This window comes from Palaemon carinicauda, chromosome 1 (genome assembly GCF_036898095.1).
Source record: "Palaemon carinicauda isolate YSFRI2023 chromosome 1, ASM3689809v2, whole genome shotgun sequence".
Classification (NCBI taxonomy): Eukaryota; Metazoa; Arthropoda; class Malacostraca; order Decapoda; family Palaemonidae; genus Palaemon; species Palaemon carinicauda.
In genome coordinates, this window is record NC_090725.1 from 68,862,019 (window position 1) to 68,881,585 (window position 19,567).

The following is a 19,567-nucleotide window of genomic DNA, read 5'->3' on the forward strand; positions in this document are numbered from 1 at the left end:
ATTCGTTAGTCCTCACTACTAGATGGCGCAGCTGCAGAGACATACTGTAGTACCTCATTGTATGTAGACGTAGGACACCTCGGTGGTGGTGTCGCTCATCAACATAACCGAGTGACCTGCTAGAAGAGCGAAAACTCTTGGAGAGCTAAAGAGGCTGCTCTCATCTCCAAAATGTTTACTGTATGTGTTCCCGGCAATCTTTATCCAGGACCAGGATATCATGCATCAAGGGAGGAGACGGCGAAGAACTCAAACCTGGGGTCTGCGATGCTGGATTCTGAGTCTTAGGAGAGACTGTGCAACTCGCATGCTCTCCATTAATGCTAAGGTTAGTAGCAAGATAGTCTTCAAAGTCAGATCCCCATCTGATACCCTTAAAAACTCAAATAAGTTATGCATAAGAGCCTTGAGCACTAAGATCACGTCCCATCTCGGGAATCTGGGATCCAGGGGTGGACAAAATGCTCAAAGCTCCCCATGACCATAGATAACTCCCAGGAAGCAGAGAGATCTATACTCTTCAGTCAAATGCCTATACTGTACTCAAGGTTGAGCACTAGCCTTCAATGGCCACGACTGAGAGACGCTTCTCTTGGTGAAGGAAGATGAGGAAATCCACGATCTATGCTAAAGAAGAGTGGGCCACAGGGGTAGCTCTCTCAGGACTTCGACCAGAAGAGCAAACAGATTAAAATAAGTTATGCATAAGAGCCTTGAGCACTAAGATCACGTCCCATCTCAGGAATCTGGGGTCCAGGGGTGGACAAACTGCTCAAAGCTCCCCACGACCATAAATAACTCCCAGAAAGCAGAGTGATCTATACTCTTCAGTAAAATGCCTATACTGTACTCGAGGTTGAGCACTAGCCTTCAATGGCCACGACTGAGAGACGCTTCTCTTGGTGAAGGAAGACGAGGAAATCCATGATCTATGCTAAAGAAGAGTGGGCCACAGGGGTAGCTCTCTCAGGATTTCGACCAAAAGAGCAAACAGATTAAGATACCACTTGGCATGAGGCTATCTGGGAGCCTCCAAGTCACCCTGATTCCTGGCATAATCAATACTCTGTTGGTCACCGACTGAATCAGGTTGAACAGTGGGTGGAAAGGTATAAACGTCCAGGTGATCCCATGGGTGTCTGGAACGAGAGGTGCTAAACACGGGGAGGAGTTTCCTGTTCAGCCATGTGGCAAACAGGTCAACCCCCGAAGAACCTCACACAGCAAGAAGCCTTCCTGCAACTGGATGATATACAGAAATTCCTTAATTTACAAACTTAAGTGTTTCAAAGAAGCTGATGAGAGTTAAATTTTGGCCTAGGGTAGGATTCACCAAACTCACATGCCTGCTATATTCAGCTGCAAGTCAACAAGTAGTCTTGTTTTATATTGCAAATGTTATCTTGCTTACTGCATTAGATTATATAATATTGTTTTATTACAGTATATTATTATGAACTGATGATACAATATCTGAGATTTATGATTTCAGTTTGATTTGTGTTTGTACCTCCGAATGTTTGTAAGTTGAGGACATACCGCTCTACTATAGCATGTGCCTGGTGGCTGAGTTTGTCTACTAGCACATTCCTCTTGACCGGAATTTACCTCCCTGACAATTCTATGGCGTGGAATGCCACCCAGATGTGCATCTGCCTCATCAGCTTCCCAAAGGAGCACAGGAGCGTGCCTCTCTGCTCTTTGATGCAAGCCACTATGGTTGTGCTGTTACTCATCAGCACTACTGAGTGCCTTCTCAAATGTTCTTGGAATGTCTGCAAGCCTCAAAAGGCTGCTTCCATCTCGAGGATGGTGACAATCAGATGCCTACCCTTTTTGGTCCACCCTACTGAGGTGACCAGGTTGTCCAGACGTTATACAGAATCTATCATGTGGACGCATTGAAAAGTCTCAACGCATAGGAAGATAAGAGTCAAAGAACAGTCAAGTCATGAAGAGAACTCTCGAGATGTAGTCCTACCCTAGCGAGTTGGAAGGTCTCGCTGCGTTGACTGACGTCGACAGGAAAGAACAGGTGAACGATGATCAGAATGCCTTGAGAAACTAGAATTTTGATCTTGTGAAGAGTAACAGAGGGGCCCAATCATGTGGTGTCTTAATACTTGGTATTCAATTGCAAGGAGACCATTCACATTGTGACTGAACACACTGTGATAGTGTGTTTGGAGATTGAGCACATGGAGATTATGAACACAGAAACCCGTCTTGCTGCGGCCAATCACATTGGGGCCGATCATGAGGAGAGAGTGGGTGATGAATACAGTATAGAACCCCGATCTACTTATCTCCCATATACTGTATGCATAAGGGAAGCTCTTTGGGGCAATCGTATTCGTAGACGAAACAGAGGAGTCAAACAAACATTCAGGAGAAAGATAGGCCTAGATCAGAGCTGGAGCTAGGCATAAAAGAGTCTAATGCCTGCTTACGAGGAACTCAAGGGGAAGAGCACTCTAGAGAGGAAGCCCTTTCGTGTTGGCGAGAAGTGTGACCTTCCTCTAAAAGTGGAGGAACAGTGCGAACACGTTTCTTCTGCCGAGATCGTTGAGTGTGCCCAGTATACTGAGCAAGTTGAGCTGGCATGTTCACCCCGGGGGTATCGCAAGCCTGGGCGGACGACCAAGAGAGAGAAGAATCCCTTTTAGACTTCTTCTGTTGCCTATCGTACTGCTCCCACTGGGAGGATGGCCACTCCTGACACTCTGCATAGGGAAACACCTGCACGAATGTTGTCTGCACCCAGGGCAAAGGGAATGAGGATCAGTCTCCCTTCAATGACAAGAGAAATCCGCATCTTAGTAGTCCTCAATATGACCAATCACACCTGAAAAAAGAAAAAGAAAAGTGAGTTTACAGCATCTTTAAATAGGTTTTCAAAGGGAGAAAGACAGCACGTCAGCTCTCTTCAGAGCGGATTGGTTGGTCTACCCCCAGCTAACTAGCGGTGGGTTATTTACCTCACGTAAAAAGTTTATGGCTAATTTTCCAGCTACTTCGGAACAATATATCTATATCCGTAGTAAAGAGCGAATAATTTGTATAGTTTGCATAGGGACAAAAATTATTTTTTTCAATTAAATTTCAAATCACAACAGCTCTCATCTCAGAATGATGGGGAAGATCTATGGGGAAACCATAGTCTTAGGGTCAGGTTAAGTTGGAAAGTTCCTGAGAAGGAAAAGCCAATGTTGCCTAGTACAGTACTTAGCACATCTCTATTAATCACTTACTGTATTTCCATTTTTCAGCATTCAAAATCCCTTGTTGACCATCCTTTGCATAAGATTTGCTTGACTAAAAGAAACCAGAAATAAGCTCTCACTAGACATTCGAGACTGAAGATATTAAGGCTTTCAAGAAGAAACTGAAAACTTTTTTTTTCTCTTAGTACTTTTATAGTGTGGAATTAACAATAAACGAGCAACATGCAGTGTGAAATGTTGAATGCCTTCGAATGAAAATGATAAAATGAATGTTGAGGTCCTGTAAAAAGTTCAGTTCCCCTGCTGTATAGGACTAAAAAAGCAGCCTTTAAAGTAAATGTAAAATATAGGGCTACTTTGGACAAATAACATCTGAACACACAGGCTAGCCTATTGCAAGAACGAACATTAAGGACAGGACTAAAACTGCCTGTAGCCTGTATTTGAATCAACAAGGAGCTGGAGAAAAACTTTTAAAAGAAGCAAATTCTTGACGGTAACTACCCAATAATCTAACTGATTACAGTAAATAAGGGCAATTTAAAGAAAGAAGATCTGGAGTGTTGAGATTCAGAAGACTGAAGGCACTGGCGAAGCCAAAGAAGAACGACCACAATTTTTTTTCTTTTTCTTTCTGTGTTGGAATATCAACTACTGGGAGGGCAACTACTCCCTTAACATATCACAAGGGGAATACGAAGTGCAGCAGTGTCCTCTGTAAATTGGACACAAAGGGTGAGGATCTACCACAACCTTAGTTATGAAGGTTCCACAATGACGATCCGGCCATCCCATCAGTTACCTCTAATAAGAGTAGTTAGCAGGCGTGGTACCTTTGTAATTGGTTGGGACAGACTGGGTCAGTAAATATTTACTATGGCACAATATTCCTAATGAAGAAAATAAGAAGTGTTCCAGGTTTATTCATAATTCCTTTGAACTGATCTTATGCAAATAATTGGGAGAAACCCATATTTTTTAAATTTTAGACACTTTAAAATACCAAAAGTTGACTGAAAAACCATATTTTAAAAGGAAAACAAACACAAGAATACCACCTATCCTAAGATTCCCCTTGGTATTACTGTAATTACCGTCGGGGAAACCATTAGATTTAGGGTAAAACATTGCTAAAGTTAGCATTCGCAGCTCAACATTACCTCTTGCCAATACATACGGAGCTTGATGTTTTTATTTTTCAGCGAGCGAAACAACCCCAAGGCAGGACAAGAACCTTTATATTTAGAGTAAATCATTTTGTAAAGAAAATATTTATCTGTAGCAAATAACGTGATTTCACCGAATTTAGCTTCATTTCAATCGCAACCAAACAGAAGAGCCAGTTTGACTAACTTCTGTGTGGAGCGAAGTTAACCAAACTGTTTGCTCTGTTTGTTTGCGATTGAAATGAAGGTCAAATTCGGTTAAAACCCATTATTTACTACAGGAAAACATATTTTCTGTTCAAAATTATTCCACGACAGTAAGTGAAACTTTACCCCACCCACCTAACCTAGCAGCCGTATCCTTACCTACTTAGCTCCCGGGGGTGGAGTTACGCTACCCCATGCGAACCCCCTTTGCATTGGACCACCCTATCCTTTGCTTATCCTAAGACTAAGTTTCTGAGTTTTAACCCTGTGTTTGCTTCCTAACTAGTTTCATTTCAGGCAAGGAAACACAAAATTATATTGTTTCGTATATCATAAAATTAGCTTCATACTATTGCATTTTCAAACAAGTTAAACAAAATATGGAGTCTTTGTATATTAATGGCCAGTTCCTCTCCCCGTGGATTAAAAATGGACATCAATTAATCGAAACTTTCCCCCTAACCTAACCTACAATCCGTGCGCGTTACCTACTTAGCTAACGGGGGCGGGGGAGGGGGGCCTGACGCCCTCCTGCGACCCCTTTATACTGCCGTATTCTAGGTTAGCCATAATAATACATACAGATGGCCGCTATGATACATACACCCCCAAAATGAAAATGTATCTGAAGTTTATGCCAATTACATATACAACAAATGAGAGCCCGAGGTTCGACAAACTACCCCATTCCTCAGACAGAACTATGACACCTTACTCTAAACACAACCTTCCAAGGCTTTCTTCTGACCATTAAAAATATATTCCCATAGTATAATAAGGACGGCTTATGTTGAATACAGATATCTGTTATGAGTTTGTGACTAGCCAAACCTACTACCAGTATCTCATTATTATTATTATTATTATTATTACTAGCCAAGCTACAACCCTAGTTGGAAAAGCAAGATGCTGTAAGCCCAAGGGCTCCAATAGGGAAAAATAGCCCAGTGAGGAAAGGAAATAAGGAAATAAATAAATGATGAGAACAAATTAACAATAAATCATTCTAAAAACAGTAACAACGTCAAAAACAGATATGTCATATATAAACTATAAAAAGATATTTCTGAAACGAAGTTCCCCATCCTATGGTAAAATCATTTCAGAAAAATCAAGTACCCTAAAGCCTTATCTAAATCAAACACAAGCTTACCGTTTATGTCTATTAAGCTATTAGTCTCAGGGGTTATAGTTCATATTGCTAAAAATAACGCGACGTATCAGATCACCCACCAAAAAAATACTCTTGAAAAACACCGCCAATATTTACATACCTGGCAACGACCGGCCTGCCATCTTCTTCTGCGGAATTTTCTAATGACGAAGTTGAGGTTTGTAAATTTAAGGATTTTAAGGATTTAAGGATATTATTAACCCTAGCGAAGAGTACATTAAAAAAATATACAAAATTATAATTTGACTTACAATAATAGTGCAAGATGGCAGTAAAAAAAAGCAAAACTACTCCTATTCACACATCTATATAATGCTGTGCATATATCCGTATACCCATATATGCCATGTATAATGGGGACATGAGCCCATGTGGAATAGATAAAAAACTAATATATAACTAAAACTGTTCTATTATTGTTTATAAAATTTGCTAGATTGCACAATTCTCTCTTATTTTCTATTTTTAACAATTGACTAAACTTTACACTATTTGGTCTAGTGTAATAATATCTTTTTATATACAATTCTCTGGGGCTACTAAAACAAGGCCACACCAGAGTATAATAGTACTCATCGGCCACTTCCCGGGTATTACGCATTGGGCATGTTTTTGTTCCTTTGGAAGCAGAGTATCGCTTATCAGCAACAGGAAGCCTATAGTTACCACATCTAAATCTACTGAGATACTTCCAATCCGTATAATCCAGTTTTGTTAAATATTTTCTTAACCCTAATTCAGTCTTAAATACTTTATAGTTAGAGCATAACCTATTTTCATTAATTTCACATAATAAATTCTGCTTATCTATATCACAAATTCTGAGATCAACACATTTCCTAACCCAATTACTATTAAATTTACATGGGCTGTTCCAGATATCAGATATACCACACGTGTCTGGAATACTTTTAATTTTTACAATCCAATTCGACTTGAATTCATTGCTATCATGTAACTTTCTTAACAGTAAATATATGGTGTGGGATAACTTATGTTGTTTATCTTGACTGATCCTTATCCAAAAGTTTACCATTCTCTTTTCAATTTTGCTTGTTAAACCAAATTGACCAAGTTCTCCGTAAGCCATACAATTTGCTGACTGTTTCTTTATTTGAAGAATACTTTCTAGATACTTTCTATGAACAATCTCAACCTTGTCTAGCTTTTGGAACCCCCAAATTTCACTCCCATATAAAAGAACTGAGGTGACCATATGGTCAAAGAGTTCACATTGTATATCCACTGGTAAGGACAGTTTTCTGGCCTTTGTCAGCAGACTATACATTGCTCTCTGGCCTGTGTAACCTGTTGATTTATGCCCTTGTAATGTGAACCATTGAAATTAAAAGTTGTATCTAAATATACATAATCATCCACTACTTCCAGCTCTGCATCACCAAACATGAAAGGAGGATGTGATCTGACTTTGCCTCTAGAAAATATAACTATTTTTGTCTTAGTGGTGTTGTCTGTTAGGTACCAGGATTCACAATATTCATACACAGCAGTTATAGCAAATTGCAAATCTTTAGCTTATTCAGCCATAACAATAGTATTATCAGCATACAAAAGGATATACATTCTTAAGAACACCTCAACATCGTCATCACTGAGGTTTTCCGTATTTCAGAAGCACATAAATCAAGTCCTCTGTACTTCCTACCAACAAATTGTTCAAAATCGTTTAAGTACAGAGCCAATAGAAGAGGCGACAGGTTTTCTTCTTGTCTTACATCAATATAACATGAGAAAAATTCTGAAATTGAATTACCTACTTTGACACAGGATTTAGCATTTTCATATATATATATATATATATATATATATATATATATATATATATATATATATATATATATATATATATATATATATATATATATATAAAACAGTGATGGCCTTACCATTAATACCAGAAGAAATTAGCTTACACCAAAGAGATGATCTATCCACTAAATCAAATGCTTTTTTTGTAATCTACAAAGGCACAATAAATTCGCTTGTGTTTGAACAGATATAAATCGATGAGAGAATGAAGAAGAAATATATGGTCGAGTGTGCTGTAGCCTTCTCTGAATCCTGCCCGTTCTGTTCCTAAGATACCAGCACCCTCCAAGTAGGCCTAGGCAGAAAGGCAATCCTTTAGATCAAGCTGTAAGGAGTTTACCATCACAACTTAATAGTGTAATGCCACGATAGTTATCTGGGTCATCAATAGAACCTTTCCTTTTATAGATAGATATAGATATTTTATTGACCACAACATATACAGCTCATATTTACAATAATTATTTACTTTTGGTCCAAATAAAGGCAAAATACTACACTTGGCAATACAATACATTATATACACAAAGGTAAGAATAACAGGTTTTTAACGTATACGGAGGTTTGATCATACCTATACACCAGTCAGATGGCACTATTCCGGTTGTTAGTAAAATATTAAACATATTAACTACAATATTTATGACAGACTCAGGACAATTCTTAAGATATTCATTAAGGATACTGTCAATTCCACATGCTTTATAAATTCTTCAATTTACTAATTGACCGTTTTACTTCTAGGGTGGAAAATAGCCTATTGATGAGTTCATTATTAGAGTGATTAATGGTTCTGGGATCAAAGGAACTATTCTCCAGTATACTTTCATTGTGTTTTTGACCGAGCTTTTTTAAATATTGCATAAAAGTGTTCATTGTAATTTTACCTACTTTTCTTGTTGTTAGTTAGCATTGGATAAAATATCCCAGTAAACTCTTGGGTTAGAATCTTTAAGGTTCCTCAAATTTTTTGAAATTTACGGTTGTACCCCTTAAAAGACTTTTTTTTATGAACCTTTAGTATTCCTTGGATCTACTTTTAAGTTCAGCTCTCATTTCATCAGTTTTAATTTTCCTGAGCCTATTTTTTATCCTCATATATTCACCTCTTTTAGCTTTACAATCAGGGTCAAACTAGGGTTTATTTTTTGAGTTGGGGTTTTGTTGGGGCCCTTTACAATAGGGATTTTGTTTTTCACATATACCAAGTTTTCTTGCAGGCTCCAGGTATAGATTACAAAGGTCTTTAGCTATGTCGTTAATTTCAACCTGTGTTGCTGATTTCAAATTGAGACTATCCATTTTGTTATTTAAGAAAATAATATCATCATCACTAAAGGATACGCTATAATCTTTCTCGAATTAGGGGTCCCATTTGGTTCTCAAGTAGATACTGCTTTGGGAAAGATCTCTACACTGTTCAAGTTCATTTGCACCAACAGATTGGTTTATATTGACATAAAAGTTGTTATTTTTAGCAGTTAGGGTTACAGAGATTGCACAATGGTTATCTGATAAACAACTGTCTAAGTCATACACACAAAACATTTTAACATTGGGTAATAATTCGGGGAAGCCAAAATGTAGTCAACAACACTTTTACCATTATGATTGTATCATGTGAAATCACCAACACCGTAGTCTTCCCCCATTCTATCATTCACTATTTTTAAATCTAAACTTTAACATATTTCTAATAAACTTTTACCATTGTTATTCATAATTTGAGATTTATTGTATCTGTTAATAACAAAATTCAGCAAATCTAGCTTGGCCTTTGTGTAAAAAAAAAAATCATCCTCAATTAGTTGAATACCTGCGACTCGGATTCTTCAAAATCGATGAAATCTGTGGCTAAGCCAGTTCTTGAGTTAAAATCGCCTATCAAAACCATAGGGCAATCATAAGTTACCTTGTTATTTATAATGTCACTAGCAAGGTCATCAAAAACATCCTTTTCATGAAATATAGACCTTTCATGGGGAAATGTAAACTGAGCCAAGTATAAAAGTTTCACCTAACAATGAATGGCCTATTTTAAACTAAAATATTGAGTCACATGTCATGCTATCAATAGTATTAATTTGGTCTGCCAAGTGTTCCTTTACAAATACACATAAACCATGCACACCTCCGTATTTGTACGAGTTGTTCTTCTTAGACATGGCAAATGAACAAAAACCTGAAATAGCATCCTCATCCACTTGGTCACATTTTGTTTCAGAAATACATAGAATATTAAATTCATGCACAAAATCCTCTAATATACCCACATGGGTGAATTTAACACTAAGAAAGTTGTCATAGTAATAAAGACATGGATTAACATCATAGACTTCAAAGAAAATTATATAAACAGAAATGAGATTGATAGACTTTCATTGCGCAGAGAGGCAGATTATAAAACAGAGCATTTGTTTAGCTGTAGAGAAAATTAAGAAAATTTAGAAACAGTAGCATAGATTTAAGGGAATTATATACAAGAGAGCATTTCTTTAGCTATAGAGAAAATCGATAATATTTAAAAACAGTAGCATAGAATTAAGGGAATTAGAATCCCCAACTAGAAAAGTTACCCAATATAATAAAACAGGCAATGGAAGTTAGAAATAAAAAGGAATTAGAAGCGGAAGAAAAACGAGATAACTAGAAAAGGCCAAAAACAAACATTACAGAAAAGAAAAGAAGACAAGTGACACGGGTCTAAGACCCATAGTCCCATTGAAGTTATCATATAAAAAATTCATGATGGCAGTAAAAGGGAAAATTTGAAAAGAAAAAAAAATGAGAAATATAATGAATGCCAAGAAAGATTTAAAGAATAAGGCAAAACAAAAGACATCTTGATCTTTCAGTATTGTATAGAAGCTAGCTACAGGAATAAAGAATAACTTACATTAATGACTATAGACTATGGTGAAGCTTTCTACTTAATGAAAAAGGAGGTATTAGCCTAATGGGAGTTTTGTAAGAATAAAATAGCCACAGCGACAATTACAGAGGGTAAAGAGAGAGAAACTGAATGTAGCCAACTAGTGTTATAATCACAGTGATACACAGGGTCAAGATAGCTGTTTAAGTTGATAACATACCTTTTAATACATATAACAGGAGAGGAAGGTAGGAGCTGGGCGAGAATATAATTATTGTTCTTATCTGATAGCAGAAACTATGAAGACAATATAATCACAATATCTAGCGCTTAATAGAAACAGAAAAATGCAAGCTAAAAACATATAGATAATAGTAACATTATGATAAGCTATACGATGTAATGGATATGCCAAATCACATAAATGGAATCTAAGTAGTGGGAAATATAACTTATTTTGGTATTGAACTAGATATTAAGAGAAACCTTTGGTGAGAGTATTGTTATACCGTTTGGGAAGTTGCGACTTGGTCTTAACAGAAAGACGGGCTGGACATGACGGCTTTATTAACACATCACAAACGGTTAAGGATAATAATGGCATAAAAACTTAACAATATGAAACATGCTATGGCAAGCTTAAACAGGTTTTACTAATATCAGTGCGGGAGAGAGCAATGCCAAAGAGTGAGAAAAAAGAGCAATATCATTACAATGTACTGTATGACCATGTATGAAATGCATGTGCATTATAATGTTGAAACACCTCGAAGCGAAAACCTAAAACAGACATAAATAGGAAATAGAGCGTTCTGCCTTAGAGAGGCGAACTGTAGGTGAAAGAGCAATAAAATTGCAATATACTGTATGAGCAATATATGAAATACAAGTGCATTACATACAACCCCGCCTAAAATAGATATACATGTGAAATAGGGCACCCTGCCCTAGAGAGGTGAACTGTAGGCGGGTCATCTTGAAGAAGATACGCAGGATTTAGGCGATCAATGGCGACTTAATTCTTATTTGCCACAAACGTTAATAAGTAAAGGCTTTGGCATGTAATGGATAATAAGGAAAGGGCCCGTGTAAAGGGGCGTTTGCGTTGGCTTGCAAGTATCGGTGCGCACGAAGACATGTGCTTCAGTATTTAAATCTTTCAGTATGTGTTGCTTGTTGGGTGCTTGTAAGTCTGGTGGCATGGAGTAAATTTTCCCACAACGTAAAGTAGGTGCTGGATTGTCAGGAGGAGGTTTCAGATGAAAAAAATTCAGCAGAAATGACAAACCCCATTTCAGCTGCTGAGAAACCCAGGACGTCCTTAATAGTGGTTCTTAATCCAAGGAGGACCCATGGAAGCTGAGTAAAGCAGTTGGAGTCATTGCAGCAGAAGATCAGAGCTGTTTTGAAGGAGTGATGAAAGCGTTCAACCATTCCATTGGTTGCAGGGTTGTAGGCAGTTGTCTGATGTAGGGTAATACCCAGGAGATTCACTAATGATGTCCATAATTGAGAGGTGAAAGTGATACCCCTGTCAGAAGCATTATCCTCAGGGATACCAAATCTCGCTATCCATCATGAGAGTAAGGCAGATGTACATGAGGCGGATGTTACAGTTTGCATGGGGGATGGCAACGAGTGGAGCAGTCAACGACAGTAAACAGGTAAATGTGACCTTGTGATGTGGCCTACTATGTTGACATGAATGTGGGCAAAACGATGCTGAGGTTGAGGAAAGGTGCCCACTTCTGAATCCGTGTGTAAATGGACTTTTGAAGTATAGCACAAAGTACAGGCACAGATCCAATCCTTAGCATCCTTGGTAATGCCATGCCAAATGAACTTCGTCTTCAGTAGATGTGCAGCAGATTGGCACGAGGGATGTGAGAGGCCATGGATTAAATAAAACAGTTGTCGGAGCATGGGGCAGGTATTTACAGGCATGGCCGTACTGACATCACACAGGAGGGTGAAGATGGAGTTGTTGAGGGCGACATCTTCCTAATAGAGGGATTTGCAGGATGTCTTACAGGCATGGTACTATGGATCTTTTCATTGGGCTTCTGCCAAGGAGCTGTAATCCAGTCCCAGGTGAATGGAAGCCAATGTGTTTCTGGACTAGATATTGACAAGATGTCGGCGTTGACAAGGCATTGGAATGCCGAGTGAAGCCGTTCACCAGGGGCATCTGGTCCATACAAATGATGAACAGGCGAAATTGACGGACAGTCAAATGCACTGCCAGAAATTTGTGGTCGAAGGTAGAGTAGCTGGATTCCGCCTTGGATAGTTTTTTTTACTGAAGGTGACCAATGGGCGGGGTGAGTCACTGACCACCTGCTCAAGTACTGCAACAATAGTGATGCTACTGGCATCAGTGGAGAGCAGGAGAGGGGCATGTGGCATAGGAAAAGTGAGAGCAGCAGCAGTTGATAGGGCATTCTTTGCATTGAAGAAGGCTACTTCCTGAAGGGGACCCCACTTCAGGTGTTTTGGCTTTTCCTTGAGGAAGGCAAAGAGGGGGGCAAGAGAGGTAATGATGGCTGGTAAGTACCGATGATAATAGTTTATCATGCCCAAGAATTCTTGCAGTGCTTTGATGGTCTAGGACGTGGGGAAGTTTTGAACAGCAGATACCTTCTTAGGGAGGGGGTGGAGGACTTCAGGAGTGATGCGGTGCTATAAGAACGATACTTCGTTGGTGCAAAAGGTACACTTGTTATACCGGACTACAAGGCTGTTCTGTTGTAGGTGGTCAAAAATGATGCATAGGTGATGGAAGAGAACCTAAGTATGCCATCCATGTAATATATGCAGAGGGGTGGTCCCCTAAGATGCCATCCATGAGGCGTTGAAAAGTGGCCTCAGAATTACGAACGCCAAAAAAGGAGTAATTGAATGTGTATGTGCCAAAGGGGATGGTGATGGCGGTCTTGAAGATATCTTCTGGGTTCATGGGCACCCTGATAGTACCCCTTCAGGAGGTCGAGCATGGAAAACACTTTCACTTTGTGCAAGTAGGAAGTAACATTGGTGATGTTGGAGAGAGGTAGTGATCCTGTTCTGTCTGCATGTTCAGACGCCTGTAATCCTCACAAGGGCGTAGGGAGCCGTCTTTCTTCATGACGATGTGTATGGATGACGACCATGGGCTTGAAGCCTTTTTACAAAAGCCCATTACTTCTTGGCCGACCAGAAGTTAATTCCTCCTTGGGTCTCTGATCCTGAGGCAGAGCGAATTCGATATTAAGATGTATTTATGGCTTATATTAATATATGAAAAAACACGATTAAATGTGAAACATTATCATCAAATATATATATACATATATATATATATATATATATATATATATATATATATATATATATACACACACACACACATATATATATATATATATATATATATATATATATATATATATATATATATATATATATATATATATATATATATATATATATATATATATATATACATATATATAGCCAAACACTTGCTCTTTATGTTATAGGGGAGATTATTTTTTTCTTTCCTTTCAGTTGCCTCCTTGTAGCCATCCCCCATGTATGTATTTGTAATTAGTTAAAAGATGGTTATGAAAAAGTTCATGGTAAATAACATAAAATAAGCCTTTAAAAGTTTGTTAAACGAGGCTATAAATCACATGGAGATTATTTTCAACTAGAATTCAGTTGTCAAGCGTTACCTAAGAATGTGCGCGGGACAGATAGAGGTTATTCCCAGTGTCAAGTTAAGGATTTCTTTTTTAAAACTGTAACTTCAGAGATACTGCTGCTTGAAAGGGTGAAAACACCAACGTCATACTGATTGTATTTTGAATCCAGCCAATGACATATTACATCTTATGCGAATGATCAGCTTGATTAAGACATTAGCGTTTCAGTTTAACTCTTGTTAGTAATCTTTTATGGTCTGTGGAAATCCAATATATTGTTACCATATGTATCTGGCAAAAAGGAGAAATTCTAAATCAACTTTATATGGTTTTTGGTATCCATTTACTTTTCAATATCTTACAAATTACAAGCTCTGATATTTTAAACTATGTTATGGGTTAATTTACAGAATATAGGTCACACAGCCCGACAATGGGGCTGGAAATGCCATTCAATGCCGAATTAAAACTTTGGGAAAATCCTGCAAATAAAAGTCAAATAAACTATCAAGGGATATCTTGTAATCCTCTCTAATCCCCATTCCGAAGTGAGGCCTACCATTAAAAGACTGCACTTATGTTAATATATCTATCACCACACATCATCACTATTCTCTTATGGAAACCACAAACTCACAAATTGCCGAACCTGCAGGTTGTAGTTAGGAAAGGTGATGTGGTGGGAAGGATTTAACGTTTGTGTGCGTGCGTGTGCGTGAGTGTGAATTTCTATACAAATATTTAGACGTATTTTTTTATGGCTCGGGTACACTAGCCTTAAATATTTAGACTTTATTTGGTCTTCAATAGACCTATCTTCTCATCCAAATTTCTCTCTGCCAGACAATTACATTAATAACCAAAATTCATATATTCTGTGAATTATATCTTCTCTCATCCTACCAAATCTTCATTTACTCCCAAATACCTGTACGATTTATCTGTTACCTATCTTCTACCAAATTCTATTAACAGTCATTGCTACATTTCTCTGATTACCTTCATGAACTTCGTTGCGAAGGTTATGTTTTGATAAGCGAGTATTTATTTGTTTGTATGTCTGTGTGTCTGTGATTCGCACAACTCAAAAGCTTTTCGACAGAATCTTATATTTAGTGGATTTTTTGGCCATGACCTAAGGACAATTTGATTAGGTTTTGGGAGTGATTGGGTCAAACACATCTGTTTGCCATATCGTTGCCAATTTTTATTTGATTTGTATGAACTAGTGCCAAAATGTGCATAATTCAATTGCCTATCTTTTGATATACAACATGATATAGCGATACCTTTACCCATATTTGTGTATTTACTTGTTTGTATGTCTGTTTGTTTGTGTTCGCATAACTCAAAAACTATTTGACCGAATATTATGAAATTTAATGGGATGATTGACCATGACCCAAGGAAAATTTGATTGGATTTTGGGAGTGAATGGTCCAAAGATCAAGGTAAAGGTCACGTTAAGATCAAAATGGCCTTTTTGCTATTTCGTGCTTAATTTTTATCCGATTTGCATGAACTTCGTGCCAAAATGTGCGTAATTCAATTGACTATCTTATGATATACAACATGATATAGGCGAAGGTACACTGTTAGAAAAAAACTATAATTTTCATCGGAAATTCTCCGTACAATATACTGTTCTGAACCGTAATTTTACCTTACTTTTGTTATTATATTTTACGGATTGGTGACCGCAATATCAATCTTTTACGTCAATATAACCGTTTTCAAAACGGTGAAAATCCTGGAATAAATGTCGCCAAACTTTTACCGTTTTTAAATGCAAAATTTTATCAGTGTATGTGCTCTAGTTTTTAATTTATTTTCATGACCCTCAATTCCATCCTCTTACAAATACTAGCAAACTTTCTCCTCAGGCTTTTCGATTTTCTGCATCATTGCCTAATTAATACAATATGATCAGAAAACTACAACTATACAACACTACACTCTCGACCCCTTTCTTATCAACACATCTCTGCTGTATTTTCTCTAACTGTTCGTGTACTTTCATCCACGAAGCTGTTAGGTAATCATGGGCAGGAGTCTAGTGTTACTCCTCGCGATAGAATAGGAACTAAGAAATAAGAGTTTACAATGACTGGAGATAAGGCTGTGGCAATAAATAATGTTTAGGAGGCCTATGAGATATCCCTTCCTCACTGGGCTATTTTTTCCCTGTTGGAGCCCTTGGGTTTATAGCATCCTGCTTTTCCAACTTTGGTTCTAGCTTGGCTAGTAATAATAATAATAATAATAATAATAATAATTATGATAATAATAATAATAATAATAATAATAAAAACAGTAACAACAACAACAACAACAACAACAATAATAATAATAATAATAATAATAATAATAATAATAATAATAATAATAATAATAATAATACTGCGAAAATGGAAGAAGTAACTTTGAAATAGAAAAGAGGAAAGCTACATCATGTTGAAGCTGAGCGAATTGGAATTGCATGAAATGACAGAAACATTAAGAAAAGTAGAATGAGAATGCAAAATATAGGCAAATAATTGATTGAGAATACATTTGTGCTTATGTATACAGAATAACAGAGATGTACGAGGTTTAGGCGTATTTCATGGCATGTTCAGTAATTATAAAGGGACAATGAATAAAGGTGGTCTCTTATTTTTAGTCTTAGTAATAGTCTCTATGAAAGCAACCTCTTGGGAAAAGGAAAAGATATAAAATACTGTTGAGAGAGAGAGAGAGAGAGAGAGAGAGAGAGAGAGAGAGAGAGAGAGAGAGAGAGAGAGAGAGAGAGAGAGAGAGAGAAAGATTTTGAATGTCTGAAAGACTTTTGTCCATCCGCAAAAATTCCATTTGCTCTTGGGTAGAGCGAATTAGTTTTAAACGTTAAGATAATTTTTTGGTCTTGTCTAACTTTATTCTTGAACTCGGTTACCGTGTTATTGTTGACTACATCCGTTGGATGTCTGATCCATGTATTTGCTATTTTGCATGTAAAGAAATTACCATATTGAGCGGTGTATCTTTACAATTCCTGTTTGTATCAGTTACCTCTAGACGAATTTGTGCTAAGCATGAAGAGGTTGTTGTAGTCTACATTTGTTATGCCTGTTGAGAGAGAGAGAGAGAGAGAGAGAGAGAGAGAGAGAGAGAGAGAGAGAGAGAGAGAGAGAGAGAGGTCTGTATACTTAGGTGCATTTCGTGTGCAAAAAAGGGTGCAAGTGAGAAAGTGCACAGGGAGGGTTCTCTACTGATAAGGAGGCGAGGGACAAGATATTTCCCACGGGAAAAGCGTTAACCAAGAATGCCTGAGTCTGTTCCCACAGAAGGGTCACCCGTACCATGCGAGCTCAAACACCTTTGCTATCTTCTTCAACATGTAAAATTTCCCATTCTCCCACGAAACTCCTTTAAAGGTTTAAAGGCCGCTCATGAATGGCAGAGGCTAGGGACAGTGACATTGCCTTATCAAGCTGGACATGCCTTAGAGACTGACCATATATCATATGATCAGTGCCCAAGCCCCCTCTCCACCCAAGCTAGGACCAAGGAGGGTCAGGCAATGGCTGCTGATGACTCAGCAGATAGACCTATAGGCTCCCCTAAACCCCCATCCTTAACTCACTGGGATAGTAAGGTTGCAGCGACCAAAGAAATTGACGAGTTTGAGCGGGACTCGAACCCCAGTCTGGCGTTCACCAGTCAGGGACGTTACCATATTGGCCACCACAACCTTTTGCATTAGTAAACGCATGCAACTGGCAGGAATTGTGTCTGATGTAATTGAGGCCATTATACTATATTAGTGTACGCGACCCTTCCACCTTTCTTAACTACAACACGCTAATTTGGGCAATTTTTGGGAAATTGTTGTTGTCCGAGCGGTTGTCGTTCAGCATCATGACACCAATGATATATATATATATATACATATATATATATATATATATATATATATATATATATATATATATATATATATATATATATATTTATATATGTAACCCGACACTGGCTTTTTATTATATGGGGGAGATAGGTGACTGAAAATCATTGGTTAATATTAAGTCTGAACTCTGATGTTAGCTCGAAATACTGCAGCTAATGTTTCCTGAAAAAAGGATTAAAATGAGTATTTCAAAGTAACACATGGCAACTCTGCTTAGGAATTCAAACACACGTAAGTTCACCTCCAATAATTAGGTCTTGGAATCTAATTTCTTTCAACTACGTCAACAAATTTCACATATATGCACTTATCTTATCTACTGTATAGGCAAGATAAAAGAAAAAAAAAACAGCACAGTATTCATCGTGGTAATCACCCACAAGCTTAGTTCACTTGAACTGTAAAATGAAAACATTATGCAATTCTAGTTTGAAGAGGGAGATTGCAAGAGTCATAATATTGAGATTTTTATAAAACAAAATATCAAAATGAGTGTATTTATCAAAATAATGATCGATTAGTCCACAGATATATATAGTAATAAAAACATCCGCTAAAATCAGCGAGTGTATGCAATGTTTTTCCATATCTTGCTGTTATTATTAGTAGCTAAGCTACAACTCTAGTTAGAAAAGCAGGATGCTGCAAGCTCAAAGACTCCAACAAGGGAAAATAGTTCTGTGAGGAAAGGAAATAAGGCAATAAACAAACTACATGGGAAGTAATGAACTATAAAGATAAAATATTTTAAGAACTGTAACACTATTAAAACAGATCTTTCATATATAACATAAAAAAACATTTGCTACAAGGTTTGAACTACCGATTCAACTACCCGATTAGAAAGATCATTCCACCACTTGGTCACAGATGGAATGAAACTTCGAGAATACTGTGCAGTATTGAGCCTCACGACTGTTAAGCCATGCCTATTAGAATAATTGATTGATTTGAGGTTTTCTGGCATCCTGGCATCTAAGATCATTGACGCCTACTATCAAAATGAACTGCATACTTACTCTAGTACTAAGAACAGAATGGTACTGTCCAGGAAAATCTGAATGCAAAGGATGGCCAACTTTATGAAATATAATTTGGATCTCTTGGCCCTAACTGACACACGTTGTAAAGGGATTGGTAAAGAATTCTCAGACCAAGGAATATATATATATATATATATATATATATATATATATATATATATATATATATATATATATATATATATCTACTCAGGAAGAACAGATGGAGTTAGAAGAGAATGGGTAGGGAAGATGATGACACCAAGAGAAGAAAAGGCTTTAAAGGAATAGAGAGCTGTAAGTAGCCGATTGTTACTCGCACAGTTTAAATAAAATCATTGCAATATGAGTATTATAATTTGCTATACACTAACGAATGATTACCCTGAAATAAAGATGAATACTATGAAGAACTGCAGTGTAATAGATGAGATCCCAGAGAG

The 19,567-nt window shown here is 37.3% G+C and overlaps 1 protein-coding gene across 3 annotated transcripts in view; it reads right to left on the reverse strand.

The window, feature by feature from the left end:
• LOC137648750 (retinol dehydrogenase 13-like) overlaps nt 1-19,567 on the reverse strand; it is a 1,058,070-nt gene that overhangs the window by 609,662 nt on the left and 428,841 nt on the right. Inside the window, exon 1 of one of the 3 annotated variants that reach the window (XM_068381853.1) lies at nt 5,872-5,885. The exons of 1 other annotated variant lie outside the window; for it this stretch is intronic. The gene's annotated coding sequence lies outside the window, so the exon portion shown is untranslated. Of the gene's footprint in view, nt 1-5,750; nt 5,886-19,567 lie in introns of those variants that run through there. One more of the 3 variants, XM_068381843.1, reaches the window with a different exon arrangement.